Source organism: Bos indicus, chromosome 6 (assembly GCF_029378745.1).
Source record: "Bos indicus isolate NIAB-ARS_2022 breed Sahiwal x Tharparkar chromosome 6, NIAB-ARS_B.indTharparkar_mat_pri_1.0, whole genome shotgun sequence".
In the NCBI taxonomy this organism is placed as follows: domain Eukaryota; kingdom Metazoa; phylum Chordata; class Mammalia; order Artiodactyla; family Bovidae; genus Bos; species Bos indicus.
The window spans coordinates 10,287,108-10,313,758 of record NC_091765.1 but is presented as its reverse complement, the minus strand read 5'-3'; positions in this window follow the sequence as shown (position 1 = coordinate 10,313,758).

Here is a 26,651-nt window from a genome sequence, read left to right as displayed (position 1 = left end):
CAAAATCATGCCTCCGCAGAAACCTGTAGGGGAGCATATTTTCTTGGTTCTTCCAGGTTCTGATGGCCTCAGGCATCCCTTGGCTGTTATGAAATAGCTTCAATCTCTGCTTCTATTGTCACATTACTATATCTACTCCCTGTGTATCTTCACGTCTTCTCTACTTCTGACCATTTACATCACTTATTAGGACACCAGTCATACTGGATAAAGGACTCGACAGTTAAAATCTTAACTGATTTTACCTGTAATTACCCTGTTTCCGAAGAAGGCAATGGCAACCCACTCTGGTACTCTTGCCTGAAAAACACCAAGGACAGAAGAGCCTGGCGGGCTGCAGTCTATGGGGTCACAAAGACTCAAACATGAATGAGCTACTGAGCACCATGCTCACTTTGGATATTTGTTTGTCATATCCATTAAAAACATATAATTTATCAAGACCAACCAATGCAATAAAGATTAAACTCATTTTACACAGCAGAAAAACCCTAAAGCTCAAGGAAATTCTAACTTTTACTCCAAAATCATTTTCCATTATACCAAAGTCCTCACAATTTATTAATAATGCAAAAAAGAGTCACTTGGGTATACATGTTAAAAATGTTTATTTCCAGTCAAGATAACTAAGAAATTCTAAATCAATAAAGAAAAGGTAGGGGCAAACTGGAGAAGGCAATTGACAACCCACTCCAGTACTCTTGCCTGGAAAATCCCATGGACGGAAGAGCCTGGTGGGCTGCAGTCCATGGGGTCAAGAAGAGTCGGACACGACTGAGCGACTTCACTTTACGTTTCACTTTCATGCATTGGAGAAGGAAATGGCAACCTACTCCAGTATTCTTGCCTGGAGAATCTCAGGGACGGGGGAGCCTGATGGGCTGCCATCGATGGGTCTCACAGAGTCGGACATGACTGAAGCGACTTAGCAGCAGTAGCAGCAGGGGCAAACTAGGTATAATTATTGCCAAAAGAAATCCTAATATCCCATGTGCCTGGTTGCTCAGTAGTGTCCAGTTGCTTGTGACCCCATGGACTGTAGCCTACCAGACTCTGTCCATGGGATTCTCCAGGCAAGAATACTGGAGTGAGAAGCCATGCCCTCCTCCAGGGGATCTCCTGAACCCAAGGATCAAACACAGGTCTCCCATATTGCAGGCAGATTCTTTACCATCTGAGCCACCAGAAATTCTAAATCAATATAGAAAAGTTAAGTGAAAACTAGGTATATTTATTATTAAAACAAATCCTAATATCCTAGTTGACTGTAAATTTGAAAGACATGTCTCTGCATAAAACATATTCCTTGTTTCATAACATTTGGGATCTTATATAATAAACACACATAGCAATTATGGAACCATAAAGACATGATGTGATTTAAATTTTTAAATAATTGTTGCAGAAGCTCAGAGGTGGGAAGATAAAAGAAGACTGATTCATTAAAGAAAGCTTCATCATCCTGATCTGAACTATGTATGTCAGGATTAGTGAATAGGAGAATAAGGTATATAAACACTTTCTATGAAGCTTGAGCATAACATGTGCAAGATTAAAGCACATAATACCTTAGGAACTGAACAGAAGAATTATGTTGGGCAGATAAGATTGAATAGTGAAGCCTAGCTTAAATTTTTGCAAATTCTGAATATCAGTCTAAGGAGATATTTCCTAAGTAGTTACAAGTTCCAAGGTCAATACAGGGCTTTCAAATTTTAATAAATTTATAAAAAATATAAAATGGTTTGGAAGGGAAAGAGAATGGATGAAGAAATGCCATACAAATATAACTCTATTAGAGAAATCAAGATATGTAATCATGGGGAAGAAAGAAAAAAGAAAGGGATATTACATGAGAATGACTTCATTGGGAAAATAAGCGATCTAGTTTACTACACATAAGAAAATGAATAAAGCCTACAAGGAGGGAAACAGATAAATGTCAAATTAACATTAATAAAACATTAATTATTTACTGAATGAATTAATTATAGTTATAATAGCATAAATTAGTTATTGAAAATTATTTAAAAAAAAGAAAATTATAAGGTTCTTGAAGAAGTTTAACCATAAGGAAAGTAAATTTGGAAATGATGAGACGCTATCAAAACTGCTAGGAGATTCAGGTATACAGACTATGTGAATTGAAGGTTTTCAAACATAGTAAGTAACAATAATATTACCAAATTTCTAAGAACTTTAAACTCTGTGCTAAATTTATGCCACTACAATGATAGATATCACTGTAACATGAGTGGAGTGTTTCCCATTTTCCCTGTGAGGTAAAGTGGGTGTGGAAAATAGCTTTTCACTTGAAGTCAGGTCAGAGTAGAGTAGAATCATATTCTTTTACCATTGAAACAAGCTAAAGGCCAAGAAGGTCCTCTGTTCTCCTTGAGTGTGAATGTCCTGAGTATAGTACATATGTATTAGCCATTTCTCTGTTTGTAAAACCTCAAATATTTTGGCTAAATAAATGAAAGAAAACAACAACAACAACAATATCACTCCCTTGTGACCACTGATGTTAGATAAGTTTAGTTACTATTACAGTGATATCACATAAAATGACAAGTATGTTCTACAGAATATAAGTGGAATCATAGTGATTTTTAAAATATATATTTACATTTGCAGTGACAGATCTTTTGGAAACAGCAAACCTAGTTTTCTTTGAAAATAAAACATTTGATAGAGAAATTTCATTAAAGCATTTAGTTGACAGATTAATTCTATAACTTTGTTCTTTGTGAGAAACATTTCTATGGCTATGTTTCTAAAATATATAAACTGATATACTCACACCCAATTAAAATGAGCAAGACAGATTGGTTTTTGTACACAATAGCATTTTTATGGACTCTTATTTCTTCATAGACCACTTAGCTGTAAATAATCCATGCAAATAGCAATTAGACCTTTCCTGGTTTATGCATATAAACATAATGGTTATTCAAGGAACAAGGAAATGTTTCAAGCAATTTTCTGTATAAAATATGCATATTTAAAACCATATGTTTGAAAGGCTTAGTAAATAGTTTTGAAATGAACTACAAGGGAGTTAATTCAGAATGGTAAATTTCTGTAGGTATATTTCTCATGCAGAACGAAGTTAGTAAACTTCATATACTGTAGCAAACAAGGCAAAAACTGTTGAATTTCCTGTTATTATCTTGAAGAATTATGCTGGTAAATATTTCAATGTGTTCTTCTTAGTTATTGATAAGGGATGAAAAATCAGATGTTCCCTTAACCACAGTGTAGTTATAGAAATTAAGGAATTATGTATAATATCATATATGAAATGAGTCGCCAGTCCAGGTTCGATACAGGATACTGGATGCTTGGGGCTGGTGCACTGGGACGACCCAGAGGGATGGTATGGGGAGGGAGGAGGGAGGAGGGTTCAGGATGGGGAACACATGTATACCTGTGGCAGATTCATTTTGATATATGGCAAAACCAATACAATATTGTAAAGTTAAATAAAATAAAATTTTTAAAAAATGACAAAAAAAGAGAAATTAATGAATTAGCATTAGATATAGTACCAGTATTTCATGTGATGACCATATTAAAACTATATATTGTCCCACTAGTGTCACTTGTAGAAAAAGAAAATCTGGTCCTGCATCCAGTCCAGAATTTTACCTTGAACTTATTATGCTTCTTTAATTTCCCTTAATAGGTTCTGATAGCTCCTCAGTCTTTTCTCATCTTCAGTATCATTTGTATTTTGTGGGACGTCTCTCAATTTACATGTTTCTGATGTTTCTTCATGTTTATCTGCAGATTAAGCATTTTTGATAGGAATGTTTAATCCTTTTATGAGCATGATCACAGGAAGAATATAAATTCTACATATGATTTATTGCTGGCAATAACTTAGTTTATATGTTATCTTTCTAACTTCTGCTTTGTGATGTTTCTGTATTTCTAATTTATAAGTCTTTTGGGTAAGTACTATCCTGAAAGTGTAACCAAGATTTATGCCTTATTTTGGCCTTGCAAAGGAGCATCAGCAAAAATGTGTAGGAGAATTTTATGTCCACTGTACAATTAATCACAAAGACATTAAGACTTACATTGAGTAGACTGAGGTGAAGAGTTATGCAGCAAGTGATCTTGCATAACAGGAGTACAGGCAGAATTAATAACAGGTGTACATGAGTTGGAGTATTGTCTGAAAGAAAATGAATCTAGTTTCTTCTATTATTCTCTGTATTTTTCTGTAAAATAGATGGCAGGATATCAGCTTGATAAGAGAGAGGAGGAGTTGTTAGGGATTTGATGAGAGAAAATGGTTATCCTAGAGATAATTAAGAGTTCATTGATTAGAGAAAAAAAGAATGCCTAGGAGAAATAATACTCAACTTGAGATGGATAAGCACATCAGTTCATTTAGAATAAAAAGAGTGAACATAGCTGTTTTATTTATTATTTTCTTCTTGGGAGCATTTACTGAGTGTGAAATGATCTGTAGTTGACCCTTGAACAACACCAGTTTGAACTACAAGGTTTCACTCATGAGTGGATTTATCAGTAGTAAATATAGTGCTACATGCTTCATGGTTGGTTGAAGCCACAAATGTGGAATCTGGGATATGAAGGTCCCACTGTGGGACTTGGATGTCCACTGATGTTATGTCCCTTGCGGGTTCTGGAACCAGTCAGTCCCCTGGGAATTGTGATGGATGAGTGTAGTTTCAAGGACAGAGAAAAGTTTGAGAACCAAGTATTAAAAGTCTACAGTGGAACAGAGAACGATGAGTGAAAGGGAAAGTCACTCAGTTGCGTTCAACTCTTTGACCCCATGGACTATACAGAATTCTTTAGGCCAGAATACTAGAGTGGGTAGCCTATCCCTTCTCCAGGGGATCTTCCCAACACAGGAATCAAACCAGGGTCTCCTGCATTGCAGGTGGATTCTATACCAATTGAGCTATCAGGGAAGCCTGAGAATGATGAGAAAGGGAGGGAAAGTGAAATGTATTGGTAGTGTAAATAGATTTGACCAAAGTAGTGGTTGAATGGTCTAGTGGTTTTCCCTACTTTCTTCAATTTAAGTCTGAATTTGGCAAAAAGGAGTTCATGATCTGAGCCACAGTCATCTCCTGGTCTTGTTTTTGCTGACTGTATAGAGCCTCTCCATCTTTGGCTGCAAAGAATATAATCAATCTGATTTCAGTGTTGACCATCTGGTGATGTCCATGTATAGAGTCTTCTTTTGTATTGTTGGAAGAGGGTGTTTGTTATGACCAGTGAATTTACTTGGCAAAACTCTATTAGTCTTTGCCCTGCTTCATTCCATATTCCAAGGCCAAATTTGCCTGTTACTCCAGGTGTTTTTTGACTTCCTACTTTTGCATTCCAGTCCCCTAAAATGAAAAGGACATCTTTTTTGGGTGTTAGTTCTAAAAGGTCTTGTAGGTCTTCATAGAACCGTTCAACTTCAGCTTCTTCAGCATTACTGGTCGGGGCATAGACCTGGATTACTGTGATATTGAATGGTTTGCCTTGGAAATGAACAGAGATCATTCTGTCGTTTTTGAGATCGCATCCAAGTACTGCATTTCGGACTCTTTTGTTGACCATCATGGCCACTTCCTTTCTTCTGAGGGATTCCTGCCCGCAGTAGTAGATATAATGGCCATCTAAGTTAAATTCACCCATTCCAGTCCATTTTAGTTCGCTGATTCCTAGAATGTCGACATTCACTCTTGCCATCTCCTGTTTGACCACGTCCAATTTGCCTTGATTCATGGACCTGACATTCCAGGTTCCTATGCAATATTGCTCTTTACAGCATCGGACCTTGATTCTATCACCAGTCACATCCACAGCTGGGTATTGTTTTTGCTTTGGCTCCATCCCTTCATTCTTTATGGAGTTATTTCTCCACTGATCTCCAATAGCATTTTGGGCACCTACTGACCTGGGGAGTTTCTCTTTCAGTATCCTATCATTTTACTTTTTCATACTGTTCATGGGGTCCTCAAGGCAAGAATACTGAAGTTGTTTGCCATTTCCTTCTCCAGTGGACCACATTCTGTCAGATCTCTCCATCATGACCCGCCCATTTTGGGTTTCCCCACAGGCATGGCTTAGTTTCATTGAGTTAGACAAAGCTATGGTCCTAGTGTGATTAGATTGACTAGTTTTCTGTGAGTATGGTTTCAATGTGTTTGCTCTCTGATGCCCTCTTGCAACACCTACCGTCTTACTTGGGTTTCTCTTACTTGGGCGTAGGGTATCTCTTCATGGCTGCTCCAGCAAAGCGCAGCCATTGCTCCTTACCTTGGATGAGGGGTATCTCCTCACCGCTGCCCTTCCTGACCTTCAGTGCTAGTAATGCTAGTAAGTAATGCTCAAAATTCTCCAAGCCAGGATTCAGCAATACGTGAACTGTGAACATCGTGATGTTCAAGCTGCTTTTTGAAAAGGCAGAGGAACCAGAGATCAAATTGCCAACATCCGCTGGATCAGGGCAAAAGCAGGAGAGTTCCAGAAAAAACATCTATTTCTGCTTTATTAACTATGCCAAAGCCTTTGACTGTGTGGATCACAATAAACTGGAAAATTCTGAAAGAGATGGGAATACCAGACCACTTGATCTGCCACTTGAGAAATCTGTATGCAGGTCAGGAAGCAACAGTTAGAACTGGACATGGAACAACAGACTGGTTCCAAATAGAAAAAGGAGTACATCAAGGCTGTATATTGTTACCCTGTTTATTTAACTTATATGCAGAATACATCATGAGAAACGCTGGACTGGAAGAAACACAAGCTGGAATCAAGATTGCCAGGAGAAATATCAATAACCTCAGATATGCAGATGACACCACCCTTATGGCAGAAAGTGAAGAGGAACTAAAAAGCCTCTTGATGAAAGTGAAAGTGGAGAGTGAAAAAATTGGCTTAAAGCTCAACATTCAGAAAACGAAGATCATGGCATCCGGTCCCATCAATTCATGAGAAATAGATGGGGAAACAGTGGAAACAGTGTCAGACTTTATTTTTGGGGGCTCCAAAATCACTGTAGATGGTGACTGCATCCATGAAATTAAAAGACGCTTACTCCTTGGAAGGAAAGTTATGACCAACCTAGATAGCATATTCAAAAGCAGACACATTACTTTGCCAACAAAAGTCCGTCTAGTCAAGGCTGTGGTTTTTCCTGTGGTCATGTATGGATGTGAGAGTTGGACTGTGAAGAAGGCTGAGCACCGAAGAATTGATGCTTTTGAACTGTGGTGTTGGAGAAGACTCTTGAGAGTCCCTTGGACTGCAAGGAGATCCAACCAGTCCATTCTGAAGGAGATCAGCCCTGAAATTTCTTTGGGAGGAATGATGCTAAAGCTGAAACTCCAGTACTTTGGCTACCTCACGTGAAGAGTTGACTCATTGGAAAAGACTCTGATGCTGGGAGGGATTGGGGGCAGGAGGAAAAGGGAACAACAGAGGATGAGATGGCTGGATGGCATCACTGACTCGATGGACGTGAGTCTGAGTGAACTCTTGGAGTTGGTGATGGACAGGGAGGCCTGGCGTGCTGCGATTCATGGGGTCGCAAAGAGTCGGACACAACTGAGTGACTGATCTGACCTGATCTGATCTGAGTGGTTGAGTAGGTGGTGTGAGAATACTGGAATGACTCATTTTGTAAAACGGAAGAAAGTAATCAATAGTGAAATGTTAAAATGATGATCTTGGAAGTGATAACAGTTGTTGATAACATACACGTATATATTATATGAATATACATATATTTATACAATATGTATGTACATGTATACAGGCATATATACATACACATGTGCTTACACACACTAGTGTGTGTCATTAGGACAGTACACATAAATAATACAAGATGTGAATATTCTGATGCCATATTGGTTTTCATTGGAGGAAAAAAAAAAAGGAAAAGTAAACAAAAGGAGGCACTCTCTGTGAGAAGAAAAAAGAAGTAAGGAGGAACTCAACCTCACCAACACACCTGCAATTGTTGTGGTCAATAGAATAAAGGAAAACACATATCTAATATTTGATAGAATATCAATTATAAGTTATATACAGTGTAACTGACATATGCTTTGTGTATAAATTGTTTTCATTTCTTATATGTGACCATCAAATGTGAAATTGTTTGGTCATATGGTAAATGTACCCTTAAATGCATCTCTTTTAATATTCATTGATTCAGAGTCCATTTTGTTGATATTTAGATAGCCACAATTTAAAATTGAAAAGAGCTGGACTGTAGCCCACCAGGCTCCTCTCTCCATGGCATTTTACGGGCAAGAAGACTGGAAGTGGGTTGCCATTTCCTTCTCCAAGGGATCATCCCCACCCAAGGGATCAAACCTAGGTCTCCCACAATTGCAGGCTCAGCTTAGCAGCTGAACCACCAGGGAAGCCCATATAGCCACAGTAGTTTTTTTTTTTTTCTTATTATGTGTGTGCTATATGTTTATCCATTCCTTAGTTTTTAATTTATTTGTGTTTTAGAAATTTAAGTGTGTCTTATGGAGGCTTGTATTTGGGTCTTTTTATATGTTCAGTCTTGCAATCTTACCTCTTTAATTAGCATGAATAATTCACTTATATTTAATGTAATTATATGGTTGATATGGTTGATACTGATGAGTTTTTGTGCTGGGGATTCCCAAGATCACACCCATGTTTTATGGTTTTCAAGAGAATTCAGAATATAGCCATACTCATGGTTATGATTTATTATTAATAGAATAGAAATATACACAGTAAAATTAACAAAGGGAATAGGTACATGAGGCAAAGTCTGGAGTGCAAGCTTATGAAGAGTCATCTCTGACTAGAGTCACACAAGGCATGCTTAATTCCTTTAGCAAAAATTGTGACACCATATAATATAGTAATTCAGGCATGGTTTTTATAGGAGGCTAGGCATATAATCATCCTCTACCTAGTGTGTACAAAATATGAGACTTCCATAAGAAAGTGAGCTGCTCAATACAAGCCACATTGCTTTTACAGACATTTTAGGCACACTGAGCTAGATTTATCAGTCCTGAGAATGGCAGGAATCCTTCCAAATTCCAAGTTTCCAGATGCCAGGTAAGGGCTAAACTTTCAGGAAGGTCCTTTTCAGGATAGCAGTCTCAAATCTGCCATCTTAATCCTTTTTTTTTTTTTTTTTTTTTAATATATAGTCCCTCCTTTTGACACTTAGTCTAGTTATCTTTAGAAAAATTTATTTTCAGTAATACCTATGTAGGTCAATCTGCATATTGATCTCATTTATGCCCATCAGGATTAGTTAAAACTAATCTCATTAAATATAAAGATCTCTTGTAGAAAGTCAAGTGACTGCTTTCTTAGCTTCTGCATTAACCTTTTTACTTGGCCTGAGGGCGTGCCATGATTGTCAGAAAACACGCATAAGAAGTACAGTTTAGAGCCAACACATGGTGCACCCTAGGAACAAAGAGTTTGTGATTGCCAGGACACTGCAACAGGGCATACATTGTTCAGGCAGCACAGGGAGCTACCCAGCCCTGCTACCCCAGGGTTCGCAGGTGAGTCTGGAGAGTATTAGAGTGGTTCCCTGAATGCAGTCAGTTTGAAGTCTTGCTTATCTATGATACTAATTCATCTACCTCACCAATGAGAATGGCATCTGAAGTTGTGCTGTGTGTAAAGTTGAGGAGCTAAGGATATTGCCTGTTGTCTCACAGCACTGTCAGGTGTGATCTTGAACTCAGAGTCCATTTTCTTTTTAATTAATTTATTTAAACAGAAAAAGTTTCAGCCCTTTAGAAAGACAGCATAGGAATTATCCTTGAGGAAGAGGGGAGAGCTTTCAGGAGCACTTCTGAGAAAAAAAGATTATTATTGTCTTACAGTTTCTCTTATGTCTTCCCTGGTTATGTTTACTCATAGTTTATAAAATCAGTGTGTCCCATTTAGCATAAGTAAATTTTCAATTTTCCCAATCATATTTTTTTTTTGGGGGGGGGGATTACTTTAAAAGTAAGTTAGAATGAATCTCTATCTACTTTTTTTTTTCCCAAAAAAGGAAGTTCCTGTGAGAAGCCATAAAGGGAGATAGTCCTCGGCATGTGTAAGGACATGCCTTACATGTCTTACATTCCATGTCCTTACACAGGCACAAGAAATAAAGTTAGGATGTCTGTAGAATAGGTTAGGACTGTGGTGATAGTGGATGCTTTCTAGAGATTATCTTAGGCATAGGTTAAATTTTAGGCAAGGCCATTTTTCTTTGTGGCTTCTGTTTCAGATAGCACATTTATTTGATATCAGTCTTAATCATTAAATAATTTTGCAGTGCCTTCTACCCTGTATATCAACATTAATGCTCTGCTCCTATGCCACTGACCAAATCAAGTCCTATGTCCAAGCTCACCATGAATGTAGAAAGGAAGTCTGCTCTTTCCACTGGACAAAGCTGTATCACATGACAACATGAGACAGCAAGCTTGATCCTTTTGTAGAAACAATGAGTGAATAAATGGAAATAATAATACAATCTACTGTACTGTCATTCATTCAGTATTTACTAATTCTATATGGTGGTCTAAATGCCTTTCATATGTTAAGAGGGATTTTTCACCATGTTTCAGGTGAAAGTATAATTTAGTATAATTATTCCTGAGTAATTTGAGCATGGCATTCAATTAATTTAATTTATGCCTGAATTTATTATTTATACCAATTTTCAGCAATTTGTATAATAAAAAGACATACACATGAACCACTTACAGACTTCAGTATAATCTCAAATATATATGCTGCTGCTGCTGCTGCTAAGTCGCTTCAGTCATGTCCAACTCTGTGCGACCCAATAGACAGCAGTCCACCATCTGCCATCCCTGAGATGCTCCAGGCAAGAACACTGGAGTGGGTTGCCATTTCCTCCTCCAATGCATGAACGTGAAAAATGAAAGTGAAGTCGTTCAGTTGTGTCCAACTCTTCATGACCCCATGGACTGCAGCCTACCAGGCTCCTCCGTCCATGGGATTCTCTAGGCAAGAGTACTGGAGTGGGTTGCCATTTCCTTCTCCAATGCATGAAAGTGAAAAGTGAAAGTGAATTTGCTCAGTCGTGTCCGACTCTTAGCAATATCATGGACTGCAGCCCACCAGGCTCCTCCATCCATGGGATTTTCCAGGCAAGAGTACTGGAGTGGGGTGCCATTGCCTTCTCCATCAAATATATATACATATATATTTAAAACCCTACAATTATATATATATATTTCTTGCTTTATTTGTTTATTTATACAGAAACACATATGTATATGCTCATCATAAAACCATTTAGCTGTATCAGTGGTGACATGATGTAATTGTGTCAACAGGAAAATATGATGGTCAGCAAAGTGAAACAGAGTTGAAAACTATTACTTGATAAAGTAATAGGCATGGAAACCATGTTAGCTATGATGAGAAATTCATGATTTAATTTTATGAGTTTAAGTTTCTTAGTTTTATTTAAGTAATGTGCTTCAGTTTATAAAATTGGGGTAATAAACAGTAAATTTTATGGGGCTCTATGTGAATAAAATTAACATATGTTAATTTTGGAATTGGAACAGTTAGAACCAGACATGGAACAACATACTGGTTCCATATTGGGAAAGGAGTATGTCAAGGCTATATATTGTCACCCTGCTTATTTAACTTATATGCAGAGTATATCATGAGAAACACTGGACTGGAGAAAGCACAAGCTAGAATCAAGATTGCTGGGAGAAATGTCAATAACCTCAGATATACAGATAACACCACCCTTATGGCAGAAAGCAAAGAGGAACTAAAGAGCCCCTTGATGAAAGTGAAAGAGGAGAGTGAAAAAGTTGACTTAAAACTCAGCATTCACAAAACTAATATCATGGCATACGGTCCCATCATGTCATGGCAAATAGATTGGGAAACCATGGGAATAGTGACAGACTTTATTTTCTTGGGCTCCAAAATCACTGCAGGTGGTGACTACAGCCATGAAATTAAGAGACACTTGCTCCTTAGAAGAAAAGCTATTACCAACCTAGACAGAATATTGAAAAGCAGAGACATTACTTTGCTGACAAAGGTCTGTCTAGTCTAAGCTATGGTTTTTCCAGTAGTCATGTATGGATGTGAAAATTGGACTATAAAGAAAGGTGAGTGCTGAAGAATTGATGCTTTTGGACTGTGGTGTTCGAGAAGACTCTCGCGAGTTCCTTGGACTGCAAAGTGATCAAACCAGTCAATCCAAAAGGAAATCAGTCTCGAATACCATTGGAAAGACTGATGCTGAAGCTGAAACTCCAGTACTTTGGCCACCTGATGTGAAGAATTGACTCATTGGAAAAGACCCTGATGCTGGGAAAGATTGAAGGCAGGAAGAGAAGGGGATGACAGAGGATGAGATGGCTTGTTGGCATGACCGACTCAATGTACATGAGTTTAAGCAGGCTCCAGGAGTTGGTGATGGACAGGGAAGCCTGGTGTGCTGCTGTCCATGGGGTTGGAGAGTTGGACACAACTGAGCAACTGAACTGAAAGCAGTTGGATCATTGTATGGAAATAGTAAATATTTAGCTTTAACACATTATTTTTAATTTACCCCTGTAAAAATGTACATGAAAATATGAAAGGAGAAATGTCTAAACTTTTTTTTTTGTGATAGCATTTAATTAGTATCATTAAAGATATTTCTCTTGAATATGATGTTTTCCTTAAGCACATATAGTTAATATGTCAAAAGTTTCTCTAGTAGTCATTGAGGTCATTATTGAAAGGTACTTGAAGTGAGACAATTTGGGGCCTGGCAATAAAATGATGTGTTTGAAAAAAAGAGGAACTAAAATGTATGAAGTGAAATGAAGTGAAGTCAATCAGTCGTGTCTGACTCTTTGCGACCCCATGGACTGTAGCCTACGAGGTTCCTCCATCCATGGGATTCTCCAGGCAAGAATACTGGAGTGGGTTGCCATTTCCTTCTCCAGGAGATCTTCCCGACCCAGGGATTGGACCCGGGTCTCCCTCAGTGTAGGCAGATGGTTTACCGTCTGAGCCACCAGGAAATGTAAATGTATAAGATGTATAAGACTTTGTAATTAATTATATAGCACAAGCAAGGAAAAAGATCATTGATTAATTATAATTTTCTGGCTGTATCTGGAATGGAGGATAATGCCAGAACCGAGATCAGGGAAATGAAGTAATAGAAAAGATTTAATGGAAAGTTTGAGATTTGAATTTATACAAGTTTGTCATGATGACAGAAACCTTATTTCAATACGCGCATTTAGCACAGACCCACATACTGAGTACAGTACCTTTAAGATACCGTGTGTGATGCTTGAGGATACATGTCCTTGCATTGATGCAAAAATAAGACAAACATGTTGCAGTTCACATAATTATGGAGGACAATCAAAATTAATTGGGATACTTGAATTTGTAAGAAGTTCTATTTCCTTTATGATCCATATTGTATTCTTAATACAGTGATATAAAGGAATTAAGTGTGACATAAAAAAACATTAAAAGAAATACTAGATGATATATCATAATGCATTGTCTCCTTAAATGTCTAATAATCTGACTATATATGAATAACAAAGAATATTTGCTCTCTCACTCTTTGGATTTTTATTTTCTACCCACACTTATTATTATTTCTTTACCAGTCCCTCTATAGAAACAGATTAATTTCACTATGATTCACAAGATGAATTTGCCTTAATATTCTTTACCTGACAAGGACTCCTAAATCTTGGAGCTGCTAACCCAACTCCTAAGTGAACTATGATTTCCATGATACATAGAAAAATACCTGCATGATAAGGTTTACTCTTTGATGAATATAATATGTTGTCTTGATAAAATTAGATCTTTATTAATTTCAAAATCATTTTCTGGCTGTGTTTAGGGAGTTAAAAATATTAAAATATATTGCCATGAATTTCACAGAAGTGATTTGTTTGGGTGAATTATCTGATAACCTAACAATTATAGGTTATATAATTATAGGTTATAATATCTGATAACCTAAGCCACTGTTAGAAAACTCTTGACTATTATCTGATGAAAAGTTAATTAAAACATTCAGCTAGCACATTTGTCTTTCTTTGAAGTTCCGATAATCATATTAATGGAATACGAACAGAATATGTGAAAAGCAAAGGCAAGCAAAAGTTAGGAGATTTGGAATACATGAATTAGAATTTTTTATACAGTAATTTCCTATGCTAAGCCAAATTTTCAATAATTGTCACATAAGAGATTCATTTGAAATTTTCTAAGAAATTCCAGTGGGTAGGTTTATTTTTTTGATCAAGCATATGAACATAAAAATGAGCATGAAGAGTGACCTTTGCTATACTTCTGATTTCAAGCAGCCAATTGTTTAATGTTGACAATCTGGCAAAGAAAACACCAGAAAAAAAAAAAAAAAGAAGAAGAAGAAGAAGAAGAAAGAAAAGAAAAATAACCATAGACTAATGAGAAAACAGAGAGAAAAGTAAGTAAATAACTCATGAAGCATTTTGATTATCACTCACTATATCTGTTTCAAACATTATATTAAATGCATTTATCTATTGCTTTAACAAGTATTATTTAAGGAAAATTAGTATAAAAGGGGGCTTCTCTTATGGCTCAGCTGGTAAGGAATCTGCCTGCAATGCAAGAGACCCAAGTTCAATCCCTGGGTTGGGAAGATCCCTTGGAGAAGGCGATGATAACCCACTCCAGTATTCTTGCCTGGAGATTCCCAAGGACAGAGGAGCCTGGCTGTTTGCAATCCATGGGGTGACAAAGAGTCAAACACGACTGAGTGACTAACTCACACATGTGATATAAAAGGAAGAATTGAAGCAAAAACAGATGAATGTGCACATGATATTATTCAACTTAGAGGAGAACGCTATTGCATAACAAAACAAAAATTCTCAATATATTATTTAAATGAATTTGCTGAGTTGTAAAAATAGTACAAATTAATTTATCAAAGAAAAGTATTAAGCATGATGCATTATATTTCTATTTAGAATAAGCACTAAATGTGTGGATCTTTTAAATGTTTACTGTATGAAATTTTATCATTTACTCAAGATTTCTTCTATCCATAAAGCATAGTATTTAGATGAATAACTATGCTGATGCACTGATTCTGCTTTTCAAAGCTGCTTCAAATAGAAATTACTATTTCTGAATTAGTTGTAAGGAACATACGCTAGCAAAGCAAAATTAGTACTGAATAAGATTTTACATTTTATGCAAAGAGAATACATTTAGAAAGTAATTCCTTGAAATTGTTTAAAAAATCCCATTTTATGTGCAAATGATTTTGCCTTTGGGAAGACATAAGATGGAATATATCTCCCCAGCAAAAATACAAACATTAACATTTTGTTTTAGGCAGATGTTGTCACAGATGTACGGGAAGATTTAGGATGTGCTCTGACCAACCAGCAGAAATTACTCTCTCACAGACGAGTAAGCATCCATACCAAGCGCACTGTCACCAGCCTTCAATTTCTGTGTAACATAATGAAAAGCCATCTGTCCATTGCAGCAACTGGCCAAGAGAACAACCCAATACACTATTTGATTTCCCTATATTTAAAAGTGAAATAACAGTATTTCTTAACACAGCTCATTTTTTCTCTAATATTTTAAATAAAGGGCTCTCCAAAATCCTTGACAAATTTTGTGGTTCATGATAAAAAGCAAAATGTCTAGCGTTGACCCAGATGAAAACAATGTTTGTTTTGACTATTTTATACTGAGTTCTCTTTTCTTTTTAAGTAATACACGTTAGGTTTCAGAGCAGTTTTAGGTTTACAGAAAAGTTGAGCAAAAAAAATGCAGAGAGTTTTCATATACTATCTCTCTCCTATTCTTACATTACCCTGTTTTAATAACATGCATTGCTGTGGTATTAGATTGTGAAGAAGTAACTTCAGTTTTGGACTATGAATTTTAAATCATTATAACTAGACTCAAGCATATCTTTATTAATAAAAATAGGAACCATTACAATCAACACATTTTGCCAATGAGAAATACTTTTTTTTTTTTTTTCCTGTACCATAAACATCCATGTTTCAGAATTTGACAAACTCTTGTAAAGTATTTTCTGCCTCCTGCTGGTTGTGGAAGCATTTTCCCCACAAAAAGTTGTCAAGATGCTTGAAGAGGGAGTGGTTGACAAGAGATTAGGTGAATGGTAGATGAGGCAAAACTTCATAGCCTAATTCATTCATCTTATGAAGCAATGAGGTCAGGTTATTGTCATGGAGAAGAATTGGACCCAATCTGTTGACCAGTACCAGCTGCAGTCATTGCAGTTTTGGGTGCATCTCATCGATTTGCTGAGCATACTACTCAGTTGTAATAGTTTTGCCAGGATGCAGAAAGCTGTAGTGGATCAAACCAGCAGCAGACCACCAAAAAGTGACCATGATCTTTTTGGTGCAAGTTTGGCTTTGGGAAGTGAAAGAGGAGAGTGAAAAAGTTGGCTTAAAGCTCAACATTCAGAAAACTAAGATCATGGCATCTAGTCCCATCACTTCATGGGAAATAGATGGGGAAACAGTGTCAGACTTTATTTTTTTGGGCTCCAAAATCACTGCAGATTGTGATTACAGCCATGAAATTAAAAGATGCTTACTCCTTGGAAGGAAAGTTATGACCAACCTAGATAGCATATTCAAAAGCAGAGACATTACTTTGCCAACGAAGGTCCATCTAGTCAAGGTATGGCTTTTCCAGTGGTCATGTATGAAGGTGAGAGTTGGACTGTGAAGAAAGCTGAGAGCTGAAGAATTGATGCTTTTGAACTGTGGTGTTGGAGAAGACTCTTGAGAGTCCCTTGGACTGCAAGGAGATCCAACCAGTCCATTCTGAAGATCAGCCCTGGGATTTCTTTGGAAGGAATGATGCTAAAGCTGAAACTCCAGTACTTTGGCCACCTCATGCGAAGAGTTGACTCATTGGAAAAGACTCCGATGCTGGCAGGAATTGGGGGCAGGAGGAGAAGGGGACGACAGAGGATGAGATGGCTGGATGGCATCACTGACTCGATGGACATGAGTTTGAGTGAACTCCCAGAGTTGGTGATGGACAAGGGAGGCCTGGTGTGCTGCAATTCACGGGGTCGCAAAGAGGAGGACACGACTGAGTGACTGAACTGAACTGGGAGTTTCTTGTTGGTCCAACCACTGAGCTGGTCTTCGCTAGTTGTCTATAGAACCCACTTTTCAGCACACGTCACAATCTGATTGAGAAATTGTGCATTGTTGTTGCATAGAATTAAAAGAAGACAACACTTCAAAACAACATTTTTTGGGGGGGAAGTGGGTGGGTTAGCTCATGAGACACCCACTTATCAAGCTCTTTCACCTTTCCAGTTTGCTTCAATTGCTGAATGACCATAGAATTGTTGATGTTGAGTTCTTCGGCAGTTTCTCATGTAGTTCTAAGAGGATGAGCTTCGATGATCCTCCCCATTGGTTGTTGTCAAATTCCGATGGGCAGCCACTGCTCTCCTCATCTAAACTTCTTGAACCTGCACTGCACTATATGTTTGTTAGCAGTTCCTAGGCCAAATGCATTGTTGATGTTGCGAGTTGTCTCTGCTGCTTTACAACCAATTTTGAATTCAAATAAAAAAATTGCTCAAATTTGCTTTTTGTCTAACATAATTTTCCTAGTCTAAAATAAATAAAAAATACACATCAATTAATGTCATTAACAAAAAACATAAAATGCTAAATGGCCAGTAAAATTATTTATAACATAACCACATTTATTTAAGAATATATTCCAATATCAAACAGGAAAGTTCAACAGTGCAAAACTGCGATTAATTTGCACCAATGGTCACAATTGAATCATTATTATTAACTAACATTTATACCTTTTGTTACCTTTCACTCATTGTCTTGTACACATTTATGGGTTTTGCTAAATGTATGTCATTGCAGTATCATACAAAATATTGTCACTGCTCTGAAAATCCTCTGCACTCCACCTATTCATCATCTCCCTTTTGGCCCCTCAACCTCTGGAAACAACTGGTAATTTTATTCTTAAGCTTTGCCTTTCCCAAAAGTCATGCAATATGAAGGCTTGGAATCATATACCACATAGTCTTTCCACATTGGCTTCTTCCACTTAGAAATATGCATTTAAGTTTTCTCCATACTTCTTCATGGCTTGATGACTCATTTCTTTTTAGCCCTGAGTTTTGACATATTTTATATAACCGTGGAGCCATTATAGTGATATCAAGATTGACAATATACCCATCATTTACAAAAGTTGCCTTATTCTATTTTTGAAAATTAATAGACCAAGACTTTGATTTTGAGAAGTTTGAAGTTTATCAAAAAACTGAATGAAAATATTCAGAATTCCCAAGCTTCCTCACACACAGACCCAATTTGCCCCATTATTAGCATTTCCTTTTAGTATAGGACATTCTTTTTCACAATTGTTGAGTCAATATTGATGTGATATTATAAACTAAAGTTCACAATTTACTTTAGAGTTCACTTTTTGTTTTGTACATTCTATAGGTTTTATAAAATATATAGTGATCTTCATCTATCATTATATTAAATTACAGGATAATTTCACTGGACTAAATATCCCTTGTGCTCTCCCTATTCCTCCTTTCCTTCCTCCTCTCTGAACCCCTGATAACCACTTATCATTGTATTCTCTTTTTCTGAATGTCAAACAATTGGAACAATATAGTACATAACATTTTATGACTTGGCTCCTTTCACTTAGTGATATGAATTTAAGGTTACTCTGTGTGTGTGTGTGTGTGTGTATTGATAGCTCATTTTGTTTTATTGCTGAATAAATCTCTCCAATTATTACTGAATGAATCCCTCCATTGTAGGGATATACTACATTTTGTTTGTCCATTTCCTTATTGAAGGACATTTAGTTTGCTTCCAGTTTAGGGCAATAATCAATAAAGTGGCTTATGAAAAACTGTTGTGCAGATTTTGGATGAACATACACTTTCAACTAATTTAGGTAAATACTTAATAATGCATGATTACTGGATCATATGGTGAGACATATGTTTATATTTGTAAGAAAACGCCAAACTTTCTTCCAAAAGTTCTGTATCATTTTCCTTTTTCAGCAATGAATGAAAGTTCCTGTTGCTCCACATTCAGCATTCAGTGTTATCAGTGTTTTGGCTTTTAGACATTTGAAAAGTTGTGTAGTGGTATCTTGTGTTTTAATTTGGAATTCTCCAGGACCATAAGATGTTGAGCTCCTTTTATATACTCGTTTACTATCTACATATCTTCCTAGATGAGGTATCTGTTTACATCTTGTGACTACATTTTAATTGAGTTGTTTTCTTATTGTTGAGTTTTAAGAATTATTTGCCTATTTTGGATACAAGTCTTTTAACAGATACATGTTTTGCAAATATTTTCTCCCAGTCTGAGGCATGTCTCTTCATTCTCTTAACAGTGTCTTTCACAGAGCTGAAGGTTTTAATTCTAATTAAATCTTTCTTGGTTTTTAGCGGCTAAGTCATGTCTGACATTTTGCAAACCCATGCACAGTATCCGCCAGGCTCCTCTGTCCACGGGATTTCCCAGGCAAGAATAATGGAGTGGGTAGCCATTTCCTCTTCCAGGGGACCTTTCCAGCCCAGGGATCAAACCCACGTTTCCTGTATTGGCAGGCGAATTTCTAAACCAATGAGCCACCTGGGAATCTCAATTAAGACCTACGTTAAAAAAAAAAACAAAAAAAAGTATTGATCATGCTTTAGTTGTTGTCTCTAAAATCTCACTGCCAGATGGCATCACCAACTCAATGAACATGAGTTTGAGCAAGCTCCAGGAGTTGATGAACAGGAAAGACTGGTGTTCTGCAGTCCATGGGGTTCGCAAAGAGTCGGACATGACTGAGTGACTGAACTGACTGCACTGAAATCAGTGATCAGCTGTATTTTCTTTTATATTTTGTTTTTCCAGAATTTTATAGTTAAGTATTTTACATAAGTATTTACATCTAAGTACTTTAGATCTATTGCCATTTTGAATTAGTTTTTGTAAAGTGGTAAGGTCCTTGTCTAGGTTCATTCTTTTTTTTTTAACTCATGAATGCCCAGCTCTGTTTAATGCTTTTTTGTCAATAATACATTGATGATATTTATGTGAGTTCTGGCCTCTGTTCTGTTCCACTGATCTACTTGTCCATTTGCCAATGCTATACTGTTTCAATCACTGTAGTTTTATTGTTATGAATGTCCTTGTTATATTTGCTTATTAGTTCCAGGATATTTTTTGTTGATTCTTTGGAACTCTCTACATAAAAAATCATGTCATCTTTTAAATTTGACAGTTTTATCTTTATTTCATAATCTGTATATCTTTTAGTTTTCATGTCTTATTCCATTAGATAGGAGTGGCTTAAATGTATCAGTACAATACATTTTAAATAAGAGTGGTGGGAATGTACATCTTTGCTTTGTTTCTGATCTTAGTGGGAAATCTAAAAATAGGCAAAGGCTATATTGTAACTGAAGTACTAAATGTGTGTGGATATAAAGTTATGAATGAAAATGTTTAATTAGAAAAAAAATGATAGGGAATTCCTGAAACAAAGATTTATATGGAAGTATGTGTTAAGGAGTTATCGACAATGATTGAAAAAAATGACTAGCTTTTTGGTGAAATGCAGTTAGTTCTTTATTCATTCACAGTATCAGCTTTAGTGCTAATATATGGGTCTAAATACACAATGTGGCAGGTTAATCAAAGAGAGACAGTAGAATTGTTAAAAAATAGCCTAAACATTGTTACATTATTTGTTGTATAAATATAAACATAGGTGTATAAACATATGTATTTAAACAAGTAATTAGGCAAAACAAAATGTATTTATGTATTTTAATTCCAAATTATGATTAGAAAGATATTTATTCTGAACCCTCTCATTCATCTTCATTTTTTTAAACACACACACACACATAGTATATCTGAGGAATGCATTGCCTTGTACCACTATACTCCAAACAGATCCCCTTTGATTAATATTTCCAGGTATTTAATTTTATAAAAGAGCATTTTTATTAAACTATATGCTTCATTTGAACATGTCAGCACATTTCATTCATACTGAGAAAAAGAAAGCAGGGTTACTTGTATACTGCATGTAATTCAGTGATGGGCTCTGTCCTTTCTGTAGTATAGTTTTTCACATGTAAATTGTGACAGTGAATTTATAACCTCTGCACATCATTCTCCTTTGAACATAAATTCAAGATATGTGTAGGATCCCTGTAAATAGGAGGGACTTTTATTGAATTTTTATCACTGGAAAGGGGAAGGGAAGGAGGGATGGTGAGAGGGGACAAGAGAGAGAGAAAAAGAGAGAGCGAGAGAGAGAGTGGAGTAAGGACTTCGCATTTCAAAAAAAAATATATCCCAGTAGTGGGCCTTAGTGGAAATTCTACATACATGGAAACCAAAAGACTGAATGAAATGTGAGCAAGTGGGATGGGAGTGGTTAAGTGAAGACTTGAGGAAAGCTGAGATGTTCTTCTATGTTAAGGCCTATATATGAGCTTTAAGCTTCTTCAGAAAAAGAATTGAATAAACATTATCTGGAAGCCTTCTACTCTTTACTTAGTCATTACTCTGCCTCATATTAATTTATGGGAACCTTGTAATTAAAGAATGAATATATTGGATTCATAATTAACAATTGTATTTAATTTATAGGATGATTAATACTGAGTATCAACTTGGCTGGGCCACGGTGCCCAGATATATAGTCAAACACTATTTTAGCTGTTTCTGAAAGGATGTTTTATAGTGAGACTAATAATTAAATCTGTGAACTTTGAGTAAAGCAGATTGCCCTCCAACATTAGCTAGGTGGACCTCATCCAGTTAGCTGAAGTCCTAAAAAGAAGAAAAAACTAATCTCGCCTGAGCGAGAAGGAACTCTGTAGACAGACTGGCTCTCTGATTTGAACTGCAGCATAGACTCTCCCCCTGTGTCTCCAGACTTAGGGCCTTTGAATCTAAACCACAGATTTTAGTTTTGCCAGCCTCCATAATCACACAAGCCAGTTCTTTAAATCTTTCTCTGCTTAAATCCAAATCCTTTTGCTTCTGTTTCTCTATAGAATCCTGAAAAATATAACTTATATTCATAAATTATTTTCATATTTTGTCATATCTTATATATCACCTTTGTTTTGAAATATTAGTAATTGTTGATATATACAGATAATATCTGTGAAAAGATAATTCTTGTTGCTGCTATTGAAAAAGTTACAAACACTTTTTCATATGCATTGGCATATCATGTTTAAAATTTCAAAGTACTTAAAATATCCATTGTATTCCTTTTATGTCATAATATTGGCAGATAAAAAAGTTATACAAAAGTTAGGATTCTTTAGGTAGGTCCTAAAGCTGGATTTTGATACTTAGAATTTGAGTTCATATGCCTGACTTTCAGGTCACTGATCCTTCTGCATTCCCGTAATTTCCCTCAATCTAGCTCTGGTAGAGAAAGTTGGATATAAATTATTCTCTTTGGGGGGGAAAAAAAATTTTGTGCTATTTCATCTTAGTGGTTATTTAACTATTTTAGAGAATTGCCTAAGGTTATTAGATTTCCTCATATGATATTGCCTTAAAATGAAATGTACCTTTCCGAAATTATAATCTCTTTAATAGCATACTATTTAGTGTATTACTGAGCACTTTAATCATACACTTTTAATTATTTTCAACTCTGGTAATGACCTTATTACCTATATCCATATTAATGGATGTCTTCCTTATAATGATCTACTTATAAACCATTTAAACTTCAAGATTATATTTTAAATATGCCATTATTGCAGAGCTTCTGTTTTTTATAATAAATTATTCAAATTCACTAGTTAATATATAAGTTGATTTTCAAAGATTTTCTGCAGGAGTGACCACATAATATTCATTCTGTAGGTATTGCATTGATTTCTTTGGAGATGGCAAAGTACTAGCTCATTAATATTGTTACAGTGACAAACTTTTTCCACAAAGAATACATAGGCTGATCAAACTGTCAACATGGATTTGTACCAGGAGTTTCCAACCAATCATGTATTATAAAAGGGCTAAATTAGAGCTATTGATATTCTTCCAAAACTTCTATAAATTTTATTTAATATTTTATACTTTATTAAGGGAAAAAATCCCTGGAGGAGGTTATCACAACCCACTTCAGTATTCTTGCCTGGAAAATCCCCATGGACAAATAAGCCTGGTGGTCTACAGTCCACGGGGTTACAAAGAATCAGACATAACTGAGCAACTAAGCATACAGCATACTTTATTAAATATCTACCTAAGTGAAAAAGCTGGCTTAAAACTAAGCATTCAGAAAACTAAGATCATGGCATTCAGTCCCATCACTTTATGGCAAATAGATGGGAAAAGAATGGAAACAGTGACATTTTATTTTCTTGGGCTCAAAAATCATTACAGATGGTGACTGTAGCCAGGAAATTAAAAGATACTTGCTCCTTGGAAAAAAAAGCTATGACAAACATTGATGGTGTATTAAAGAGCAGAGACATCACTTTTCCAACAAAGGTCTGTATAGACAAAGCTATGGTTTTTTCAGTAGTCATGTATGGATGTGAAAGTTGGACCATAAAGAAAGCTGAGCACTAAAAAATTGATGCTTTTTAACTGTGGTATTGGAGAAGACTCTTAACAGTCCCTTGGACTGCAAGGAGATCAAACCAGTCAATCCTAAAGGAAATCAGTCCTAAATATTCATTGGAAGGACTGATGCTTAAGCTACAATAATTTGGCCACCTGATGGGAAGAGTTGACTCATTTGAAAAGACCCTGATGCTGGTAAAGGTTGAAGGCAGGAGGAGAAAGGGATGACAGAGAACAAGATGGTTGGATAGCATCACTGACTCAATGGACATGAGTTTGAGCAAGCTCCAGGAGATGGCAAAGGATAGAAAAGCCTGGTGTGCTGCAGTCCATAGAATCCCAAAGAGTTGGACATGACTGAGCAAGTGTACAGTAACAACAAAATGATAGGTATAAGATAAATAGTAAAGGATAAATATTAAATTTTTGACATCCTAAATATGAAAATTTTGCAGAGTATATAGAATTTTTAGATATCCAATTACTTTAGTTGTTTTGTATGAATTCGCAGATCTTTGAACTTTGTAATCAGTTTAAACATTTATAGTGTTATTTATATATCTAATAAATAAATAGAATGTATCTTTCCTTCCACTAGTGACTAAATTAGTTGGCCTGGAGATAACTCAGTGTTTAAAGGTATCAGTGACATTTTTGCTGAACATTCTTTTTTGGACGGAGATATTAAAGATTAAGTACAATCTCCTCCTCAGAGAAAAATCAGATTCATGAGAACTTGTCAAGCTCCAAAAAGGAAATAACCTTTTTACCTGGTGTTTGGTCTTACTGTAGAATAAACCTTTTATCTAAATAAGACTATGACTTTATGTATACCTCAACTTTAAGTTCTCTTTTTTTCTATGATGAGCCTATGTGCTTTAAACCTCATTTTTCTGTCTTTAAGGTCAGCTTAACTTTACCTTGTTATTATAACCTATGTTGACTTAATTGACCTTTTGATGCTAGTGTATCTGATTTCAAGTCTACTCAGTCATGACAGCATCTCGGGTCTATATAAATTGCTAGATTTTACTTGTGATCATTCATATTATCTTCTATCCCAAGTCTGTGGTGTTTATACACCATATGGTGTTTGTTAAGGGGGTTTAAACAAAATCATTTGTATTTCTGATCCAGTCTCTTATGTTAATATGATATTCTAGATGGCCCTTTTGTAGTTTTTGTGTAACAGTTACAATATTGAATTTCCTGATTCTTTTTCTGTATCAAATTCATTCAGAAGAGATGTAAAGATGGTTTAATGTATCTTTGTAGATTTATTTTAAAAGACTGGAATCACCGACTTTAAACAAATCTACAATAAATATTAAGAGAATGCTGATGAATAGTGGTGTTAATCATTATCACTTCACTTCCTTTGCCTAAGTGCCGTCTGATTGGGTCCCCCTTTTCCCCCCTTACTTGTTTGTTTATCTATGTTGAACTAATTCTGACTGCCCCTGTAGCCCTCTCAAAGTAAAACTGAACCCTGCCCTCAATTAGGTGTTTCTGATTCTGACCCCAATTTGAAACTATTATCCTATTACTTGATAGTGGGCATTAAATCCATTTATCATCCATGTGGTGGTTAATTTTATGTGTCAACTTCACTGAATCACTGAGTTTCCAGGTATTTGACTAAATATTATTTTTGGATCTGTCTGTGAGGGTGTTTCTGATGAGATTAGCAGCTGATGTGGTGAACTCAGCAGAGCATATTTCCTCCCCAGTGTAAAGATCACTATCCTGTAGATTGACAGCCTGTGATTGTGTGTGGTGATGAAATAACAAAATTTATTGTGGTAATCATTTTACATGCAGCATATTACAAATATTGTATTATAGACTAATACTAATACAATATATCTCAATTTTTAAAAGGGTTTACCAAATAGAAAAAGAGGAGGTTGAAATTTAGCTGAAGCCAAAGACACTTTTATACTCTGTGAATATAGTTGTACTTTAATCTACAGGAAAGACAAATTTTATATATAAGGATAGTAAATCTGGAAAAAACATTATACATAGATTTCCCTGGTATAATTTGGACGAAGGAACTGGAAAGATGACAACACAGAGAACTGAAGGCAAGTAAAGTAACAGTCCACGAAATATCTGAGGAATAAGAAATCCTGAATAAGGCAGGGATCACCAATGAAAAAGAGAGCATTTATTTTTTAATAGGAAACATTTGGGAAGGTGGTTTTGATTTGAAAGAAAAAGTTTGGACTTTGAATCACATTTCTTAAATTTGAATTTTATTACTCATTACTGGTATCATTTTTAGAAGCTAATTATACATTTAATTCTCAAGTTTTCATTTTTATATTTAGTCTAACCATATTGTAGACATTTGTATTTTTCTTATAGTTGTTCACATTCTTTTCTCTTGTATGCAATTCCATAGTCCTCAATATGAAAGAATAATTATGTGAAAAGAATAAGTGACACTTTGAAACTAGGCAAGTTTGATCCTATAAGTAAGTTCTTAAAAACAAATTATACTATACATATATATGTATATATTTATAGCATTAGAAAAACTATCTTGTCAACTAAGATATCATCACATGTGTTCTCAGATTAAAGGAACACTTTTTTCGTCTGTCTTCCAAGTCATCACACTCTCCTGATTTTCTGCCGAACTAGGTAGTGTCTCAACAGAGAGACTTTGTGTGCTTACCCTTCTTCTTTTCCCTTGGAATAGCAAGTAATTACTGAATATAACTTTGGTGAGACCCTTGTACTTGATCCTTTTCCCTACCTATAGCAAATTCTTAGCAATATCATTCAGTCTTATGGCTTTTATAAACCATCTTATGCCAAATTTGCTTTATTGGTATCTTTTAGTATATCTCTATTTAACCACCTTTATGACCCAAACACCAAGAAGAGTGTTTGGCTATCATCAAATAAATAAATACAATTGAAATATTA